The sequence below is a fragment of the Oryzias latipes genome, chromosome 2, assembly GCF_053564925.1.
Source record: "Oryzias latipes strain Hd-rR chromosome 2, Olatipes_Hd-rR_3.1".
Classification (NCBI taxonomy): domain Eukaryota; kingdom Metazoa; phylum Chordata; class Actinopteri; order Beloniformes; family Adrianichthyidae; genus Oryzias; species Oryzias latipes.
The window spans coordinates 38,828,059-38,837,508 of NC_136238.1; the positions used below are offsets into that span (position 1 = coordinate 38,828,059).

General features: G+C 42.9%; 1 protein-coding gene across 2 annotated transcripts in view; it reads right to left on the reverse strand.

Annotated features, from left to right (window-relative positions):
- LOC110014093 (NACHT, LRR and PYD domains-containing protein 12-like) overlaps positions 1 to 3,440 on the reverse strand; it is a 471,367-nt gene extending 467,927 nt beyond the window's left edge. For both annotated transcript variants that reach the window (XM_078934516.1, XM_078934585.1), the window contains exon 1: positions 3,352 to 3,440. The gene's annotated coding sequence lies outside the window, so the exon portion shown is untranslated. The remainder of the gene's footprint in view (positions 1 to 3,351) is intronic.
- Positions 3,441 to 9,450: the final 6,010 nt, after the last annotated feature.

Consider the following 9,450-nt stretch of genomic DNA (forward strand, 5'->3'; position numbering starts at 1 on the left):
TGAGGAAGAAAGCAGGGGGGGGGGGGACAGGCAGCAGGTGAATCGGAAAAATCGTAAAACCCGCTGCCTGTCACTCACTGCAGCGTGAGAGTGTATGTTTGACTCCAGGTCTGCATGTGATCAGTCTGTCTCACATCTACAGAACATTCAGACCTAAGATCACATTTAAAGTCTCAACGGCTGCATGAAGCAGAAACTCACCACGTATCACCCAGACTAGACCATCAGCAAAACTACCACGAGAAATACTCATCATTTATCAGCAACAGCACAACAATGTTATTAAAAAGAATCCACAGACTTATTGTACTTTAAAAATGTTGAAATTACATCAAATGCACACATTCATTTGTATATTTAGTTTTAAACATATTGTCGTGGACTGAGTTTAACTTGGCTGTTGGGCCGCGTTAAAAGTTCTGGAGTTCATTGAACGCATCAAGCAGAGATCTGATTGGCCCTCAGTTCTGTCGCTCAGCCTGTTGTTAGGTAATTTGGACCAATGGGGTTCAGCTATGGGCCGAATAAGGGAAATGGGAGGGCTGGAGCGGGAGCAAAGGAATATAAAGTTGGGAGAAGCGCTCTCGTCTCAGCGGGAGAGATTGAGGAGTTGCTGAATTAATTGTACGGCGTTTGTTGCGGTCTGCAGTAGCCGGAATAAACAACCTTAAAAGAGGTTAAGTCTTCGTGCCTCAGTGTGAGAAAGTGACACTACATTATTGTATGGCTCTTTCGAAATTACATTTAAAAATATGTGGCGTTTATGGCTCTCTCGGCCAAAAAGGTTCCCGACCCCTGAGTTAAAGCATCTTTGGCTACGTTCACACTGCAGGCTGAAACGACCCAATTCCGAATTTTTTGCCCCTAAGTGGCCCAATTCCGATCTTTTCATGACAGTCTGAATGACACAGATCCGATCTTTTCAATTGCGACCCAGGCCCCGTGGGTTTGCCGTCCTGAATCCGAATTGTAGCCGTTCTTTTCAATTGCGACCGCCGTCTGACCGGCCAGGCGACTTGATTCCGAACTGTACGTCATCGACACGCAACAAACGTCATCATTTTGCGTTAAAGTAGGCGGGAACGAGAACGTAAACATCAACCATGGTGGACGATGCTGCTGAGATCAGTCAGTGGAAGGGAAGCGAGATCCCCGATTGGATTAATATTTGGGCTGATCGCTCTTTTCAGGCCAAACTCCAGGGCTCTTATTGCAACTGGGCGGTTTTTGAAAAAATTTCCAGCTAAATGGCAGAGCGTGGTGTTGAACCTTTACAGCTATAACTTTTTTTTCTTTCTCTCCTTCCGACCGTCACCGTGCTCAGAAGCGCAAGGGACCCGAGGCGATCCTCCTCCTCCTCCCTGTTCTGATCCTTAGATTCTCCAGAACGGGTTAATAAAGAGTCCATAGCATTTATTTTGGGGGAAACCTTCTTTTATTACCGTCCTCCGTAACACACAACATGAATGCGCGCCCACACTGCCCCCCCCCCCCCCCCCCTAATTCTCTATCGCGGCACGCGCTTGCACACACACGGGGCGCGCGGGCCCAACACATACACATTTCCATTCCACTACAGTGGGTACAGACCATCCCGACTCCATTGCCTTCTTAAAATGAGAAGATTGTAATTGTGCTGCTCCTTCGTGAAAATAAATTTAATATTACAAAAAGAGCTCCGCTTTTGACAACACTGTTGTTGACATCTGCTCCGCAAACAAGTGACGTCGTTCACCGTTGAGTATTCTTCTGGCTTCTGCGCATGCGGGTCTCGTTTGGGTCGTGTCACGGTCACACTGGAGATCACAAAAGTTCGGATTTACTTGGAAATGTGAACGGTCTAGCGAACAATTCGGATTTTTTCAAAAAAATCCGAAAATTCGGATTTTTTTTTCAAAAAATCCGAATTGAGCATTAAGCCCTGCAGTGTGAACGTAGCCTTTGACACTTTCCTTCGTTCTGTCATGCTGCCTCATCATCACACTTTTTGTTTTTTCTTATTCTGAAAAATATTTTGCTCAGGTAATCAGAAATTGTTTACTGTTCCCTTTCTATATTTTAAGTTACCAAAATAAAAACACTATTCATTTTTGGGGTAAAAGTTACTTATATGAGATACAGTTGCAGTGGTTAACATTGTGATCATTAAATAAACTGAATTTGACCATTTTATTACAACGGAAGACATTTTGAAATTCAGGTAGAGTAAGTCATAATTTAAGAAAAAAAGAAAGAAAATATGTTCCGGTCAAATATTGGGCCACGAATCGTATCGCTAGACTCTTGCCAATACACACCCCTACAGAGGAAGCTGCCATCAGCTGCTGCAGTTCTGCTCTCCCTCCACCAGGTAGAGACATGGAGCTGCAGCAGCAACATTTCCATTCAGTCACTTTGACAAAGAAATAACAAACTTCCTGTTTCTACACTTCAGGAAACATGAAGCATCAAGAAAAACAGACAGAGATCAAAGAATGAGGAGAAAAGAAAGACAGACATGAATTCAGAGATTTTCTGAACTAAAGACAGAGAACAGGTTCAAAAAGAAACCTGACAACGGCTGAGAGGAGGGGCGGAGCTTCAAGCTGATTGACAGATTGTTCATCTCAGTGACAGACGTCATGTGACCTTCTGCTTTGTAAGGAAACCTTTTAAAGGGGATTTGATTCAAACTACAGAGCAGGTGATGAAGAAATGATGTTTGTGGAAGAACCAATCAGAGACGAGCTCACAGCTTTGTTCCATCAGAATCATGTCAGAAGTTCAGAAATGAAGGAGATGTCAGTACTGAGAGGATTGGAAACATGCAGTTGTTCAGCACTGAGGACCTGAGAGCCTCACAACCTTCTTCAGCGGAGATCAAAGCACTGAGGAGCTTCCACAGCCTCTCTGGAATGTCATTTGAATCTGAGCTGAGAGGAAGGGTGGAGCAGAGTCACCAACTGTTTGGAAGAACAAGGATCCAGCAGAACTCAAAGTTTGGCCTTCAGCAGCTCTGACAGCTGCATTGTGGTCTCTTTGTATGTTTGTGTTGTTTCTGTCAGAAATAAACTGTTGTCCACTCTGTCACTCAAAGCCTTGTTTAGGTCTAAACTCCCTCTGTTCAACACCCCCCACACACACACACACACACACACACACTCCTCAGGTTTCCCTCTCAGGTAACCTGCAGTGACCTTTAGCTGCTGGTTTTTGGAAGAACTCTCTTCTTTTTGAACAGAAGAACAAGTTAAAGACAAAGTTCAGTCTGAGCTCTTCCTCTGCTGCTCCTCTTCCTCACAGAGGAGAACACACAGACACGTCACGGCCTTCATCATGAGAGGAGAAGACAACAGAAACACAAAGACTCACCGTGAAGAAGAAGAAGAAAGTCCTGCTCTGTCTGCTCTGACACGGAGGAAAACTCTCAATGTTCTCATTTCCTGATTCAGAAACACCTGAACAGAGCTCCGCCCCTTATGTGTGTGTTTGTGTTAGTCTCCTCCCAGTAATAATGTCAAGTTGCCATAGCAACTCATGCTCTGAACATAACCTGGTCTGGAGCAGGTTTAGTTGAAGGTTAGTTTGTTTTCAGAGAGGTGAAGCAGCATGGCGTGTCCATTTGAAGATGATTTAGTGGATGAAGAAGCTCAGATAATACTTTTTCCACCGTGAGAGGGTGATAAGACCACATATGGATGTTGGGAAAATAAACTTTTTTACTTTGTTTTAACTTAATTATTTGCTTCATTTAAGATAAATCTTTTTTTTTTAGTTAAGTCACCTTAAAAATAACACGTAGTCATCAGACAGTTATTTTACTTCGATTCAAAAAATTTCAATTAAGTAGGTGTAACTTTGGTGCTGCTGTTAGATTGGCAGTGCATGGAATTGTGGGATACCATTTCCTTTGCCTGTCTGGACGAATTTGTTTGATTCTTTCTGCACCATGTGTGAGAGGGAAGGAGAGGTTGATGAGTTTATTTAGGACCCCTAATTTTGAATCATGTTGTATGAACTAAAGTTATAATCAAAGTCATGTTAACTAAATAAATAATATGTTTTGCAAATCCACATTGCATTATTCATGTTATTGTTATAAAAACGAGAATATTTGCGGCATCAAACTTAGGCTACGTTCATACTGCAGGGCTTAATGCTCAATTTCGATTTTTTTTTTTGCAAGGCCGTTCACATTTCCAATTAAATGCAAACTTTTCTGATCTCCTGTGTGAACGTGAAATGACCCAGAAGTGACCCGCATGCGCAGAAGAGTACTCAACGGTGAACGATGTAACTTGTTGTTTGTGGAAGTAGCTAACGTTAGCAATGGATGTCAACAACAGTGTTGTCAACAGCGGAGCTTTTTTTGCATTAATAAATTTATTTTCACAAAGGAGCCAGCACAATAACAATCTTCTCATTGTAAGAAGGCATTGGAACCAGGATTGTCTATACCCACTGTTGTGGAATTGGGATGTTTATGTGCTGGGGCCGCGTGTGTGTAAGAGAGAGGAGAGAGCACGTGCAGCACAGGAGGGAGCTAGAAGGGGGCTGCAGAAGTGTGTTGGGGGCGCACATTCATGCTGTGTGTTAAGGGGGAAGGAGAATGATAATAAAAGAAGGCTTCCCCCAGAATAAATGCTATTGAAACTTTATTAACCTGCTCTGGAGAATCTGAGGGTCCGAACGCGGAAGTAAACTCTGCAGGAGGATCCGCCTTTGGCCCTGGAGAAGGTCTCCCCCACGCTTCTGAACACGGTCTGAAAGGAAAAAAAGTAATTGCGGGAAAGGTTCAACACCATGCTCAGCCATTTCGCTGGAAATTTTTTCAAAAAACGCCCGGTTGCGATAAGAGCCCTCGAGTTTGGCCTGAATAGAGCTGTCACCCCAAATATTAATCAAATTGGTGACCTCACTTCCCTTCCACTGACTGATCTCAGCAGTATCGTCCACCATGGTTGATGTTTATGTTCAAGTTCCCGCCTACTTCAACGCAGAATTATGAAGTTTGTAGTGTATCAATGACGTACGGGTCGGATACATGTGGCCTGGCCGTTCAGACAGAGGTCGCATTTCAAAAGATCAGATACGTATCGGATTCAGGACCACATACCCAAGTGGCCTGGGTCACATTTGAAAAGATCGGATCTGTGTCATTAAGACTGTCATCAAAAGATCAGATACAGGTCGCATAGGGGCAAAAAAATGGGAATTGGGTCATTTCAGCCTGCGGTGTGAATGTAGCCTTAGACATATGAGAGTTCAAGAAGTACAATAAATTAAGATGGAAAAACACTTAATTGAATTGGAGTGAAATTATATTTAGTCAGATAAATATGTAAATTTGAGTTGTAAAAAAATTATTGACGTAAGAAATTAGGTTGAATAAATTTAATTCATTTACTTGTTACCAATAGAAATAATTCATTTAAGTTGTATAAGTTGTATATATATACACTGATATACACTTTTGTTTCTGCTCCCATATTTTATGGCATGAACTCAAACTCTCTCTCTCTCTCTCTCTCTCTCTCTCTCTCTCTCTCTCTCTCTCTCTATATATATATGTGTGTATGTATGTGTGTATATATATATGTAGTGGCAGTCACATGCACGTTGGGTCTGCTGGCAATATATATAATAATGTAATTGTAAATAAGATCAGAAACTCGTGCATTTACTTTGTCTAGTTACTTTGTGAAACTCTGTCTGTTGCTGATGCAGCCGTATTACTTTTTTGACGCCGTCATTTAAATCTCAGACTCCGTCTCACTGAAGTACAGTGCTCTCTTTTTTCTCCACCCGTTTCCATGGTGACTCCACAAATCAGCGATCCATTGAGAATGTCTTCATGTACTTGACGTGCACGTGCATTAAGCCAGGGTTACCAAGTCCAGCGTAATTATGCCAACTCATATCCGGTCTTTTGGAACCGACATACCCAGAGTAAGCAAGTTCAGGTGGATTTCAGCCGGAGTTTAGGATTAAAGTCAGGGGAGTTTAAACGTGCTTTCTGGAATACCCCCCTGAAACCTCAAAAACATGAAAGAACCTCTGTTTTTACCTAACAGGAAATTACATGATCTTTTACAATACATTTTTTCTGTTTTTGTTTCTTTGCGTGCGTGTGCATATGCGTGTGATGTGTGTGTGCAAGTGTGTTTATGGTGTGTTAATCAATTCTTTGTAAATACGCCGCACGGAGCGACAGCCCCTAATGGCAGCCTGTACGGCGCTAACTGGACCAAACAGAGAGTATCAGGAGAGCAACATCTTGTGCGTCACAGAGACTTGGCTGAATGAACTTTCCTCTGACAAACAAGTCTCCCTAAACGGTGTGGAGGCGAACAGGGGTCACATTATATTTTCTATAGTCTTTTTATCATGCATTACAGAAGTTCCACAATATTTTATACTCATTTGATTATGCATTTATTTGATTCCATTTATATACGTGAATATTGTATTGTGAAATATTCTTGAATGAATAGTGAAACCAGATAAGACGTGCCGAGGTCAGCAGCAGTCTTGCCTTTGATTCCTGCTCTCTGTTTACTTTCTGTGCTGGAGTGTTTATGAAACAGACACCTGCTCATTGTGGATTAAACATGAATTCTTGAATGGCAACAAATATCTTGCACGCACAGACACAGAGTCTAATGACGGAGAAAGAGCGGACAACCACAATGCCAAACAGGTCGTGTTTTTCCGACTCTCCCCTTTTGCAATATGTTTGAAAATTAATGCAGACTCTTGTGTGTCTTTTTATTTCCCAACTGCTTATTTCATTTTTTGGACGTCCCAAACCATCCGAATCTGCAAAGGCAAAACGAGACGACAATAACGGATTTCACCTCATGAGAGCGGATTGGACAGCAAGAGAGAGCGGCAAGAGGCAAGGAGGTGGGTTGGCGATGTTTGTGAATGACAAATGGTGCAACCCTAGGGACATGAGTGTTAAGGAGAGACTCTGTACACGGGACATTGAACTGCTGGCTGCCGGTCTTTGGCCGTGTGACAAACTGGTTGTACCTACTTGTCACCTGTCTGTAATTGCTCATCACTTTTAGACACATGTATGTAAAAACAACCACCAAATGTTTAGACTTGTTTGATTTTTGTCATGTTTCTCATCTTCTCTTCCTGGTGCCCAAAGAACAAAATGGTGGCCAAGGCCTTCACTTCCTGTTTAGGATTTGTGGATAGGAAGTGGAAAGGATTTGGGTTTCTTTGTATAACTTTTGTTTGTAGTGATTTGAGTTGTTCATTTATGTTTGTCTTTGTTTACAGGACTTCAACTATATGGTTTCCAAGACATTTCTGTCTTTTGTTGTATATTTCTTTATAGTTTGGTTAAAGTGGCTTCCTGCCTGGGCGTGGCCAGCCAATTACTGAGCCCATGAAATGGAAGGAGCTCAGTGTGAAAGGGGGGGGATGAGTGTGTGAGCTGTGCAGCCAAGGTGTGTGATCTGAGAATAAAAGCCTGTTCCTGAACTTTAAGGTCATCTGGCTCCCATGTTAACCAGGCCACTCTAGTCACAACACGTTGTGACAAGCCATATTACCTGGAATTCTCACATGTTATGGCGATAACTGTGTATATCCTCCATCTGCTAACGCAGTGTTGGCCTGTGAGCTTCTTCACACTGTGGTGTCTCAGCTGCAAACATCACACCCAGACATCACACAAGCTACAGGTCCTGATAGCATCTACTCCAGACTGCTCAGTCACTGTGCAGACCAACTCTGCCAGGTCGTAGCGTACATGCTCAACTGGAGCCTGGAGGCTCAACACAAGGAGGTTCCCTGTTCTGAGGAAAACGTCCTGTATCAGTACCAAAGACGGCATATGGATGTGGATTTAACGTTTCACCCAAAGAAGACCCTGGAGAGGCTGATCCTAAACCACCTCCAACCCCTACTGACCCCTGCAGTTTGTGCATCAACCAGGCATTAGTGTGGATGACGCTGTCATCTCCTTGATTTGATTTGATTTATTGATTTATTTCAAGCATTGTAGTCAAAGCAATAAAGGATTCACACATGTTTATCAAACTCATTACAGAAATGATGGAGTGCATGGATTCAGTTATTTCACTTAACGCACAGAACCCCGCTACACCTGGAGGAACCTGGAAGTACTGTGGGGGTCATGTATTTTAACTTCTCCAGTGCTTTTGACACCATTCAACCATCACTGCTCAGAGGAAAGCTGGAAGGATCGGGAGTTGACAACCAGCTGACCTCGTGCATTGTTGACTAAATCACCAACAGACTACAGTAAGAGAGGCTCCAAGACTGTGTGTCTGATCAGGTGGTCTGCAGCGCGGGGGCTCCACAAGGAACAGTGCTCTCTCCTTTTCTTTTCACACTCTACACATCTGACTTCCACTGTGACTCAAACAGCTGCCATATCAAGCAGTTCTCCGATGACACAGCCATCGTTGGACGCGTGTCGGAGGGAAACGATCTGGAATAGAAGAAGGTGATCAAGGACTTTGTGGACTGGTGTGAACATCAAATCTTTTATAGTCAGCACTTTGCATGAAAGTATTTTCTCACTGAAAGACAGAACTGAGACACAATCATATTAGGGTGATAACCACGAATGTGGACAAATGAGAACTACATAAATTCTAACTCTAAACTGATGGTTTTTGGAAAAACTCTTTTCTTTTTGAACAGAAGAATTTCAAGACAAACTTCAGTCTGAGCTCTTCCTCTGCTGCTCCTCTTCCTCACAGATGAGAGACACAGACAAGTCACTACCTTCATCATGAGTGGAGAAGACAACAGAAAACACAAAGACTCATTGTGAAGAAGAAGGTGGAGCCTCCATCTTTTCCTGCTCTGTTCTTTCTGACATGGAGGAAAACTTTAAACTTTCTCATTTCCTGATTCAGGAACACCTGAGCAGAGCTCCGCCCCCTGAAGGTGTGAATCAAGGAATAACTAGAACCCAGGTGCAGAGAGAAATCAGGCCCTGACTTGTTCCAAGTAGTATTTAATTTTAAAACCAAAAGCGCCACAAGTTGGGATCAAGAAAAACAAAGCTCATCTCAAAAATGAAAAACCCTCAGAATCTTAAATAACAGGCAGAGCAAAGACAAAACCAAATGCTGAGCAGACCTCAGTGTTGGAGCAGCAGGAAAGCTTAGAGAGAATGAGGGACGCCCCGACACAGAGGACTGAGAGACTGAAAGAGCACTGATTACTAGGACAGGACTCCTCCATGGAGAACCACAGGTGAGGAGGATGGACACATCCTGCAGGAGCAACAGCTGATCTGCAAAACACACAGATAGAAAAGTAATCAAGCAGTAAACTGTGTCAATATGTGTGTCTGTGTAACCCTTATGCTATCCTGGGCACCTTAACATTGGGAGTTGGGTCATCTAGACCCACTAGACAGTGCTCTGAACCTTTTTTCTTCAATGATTTGTGATCTTCACTGGTGTCCATGGATTA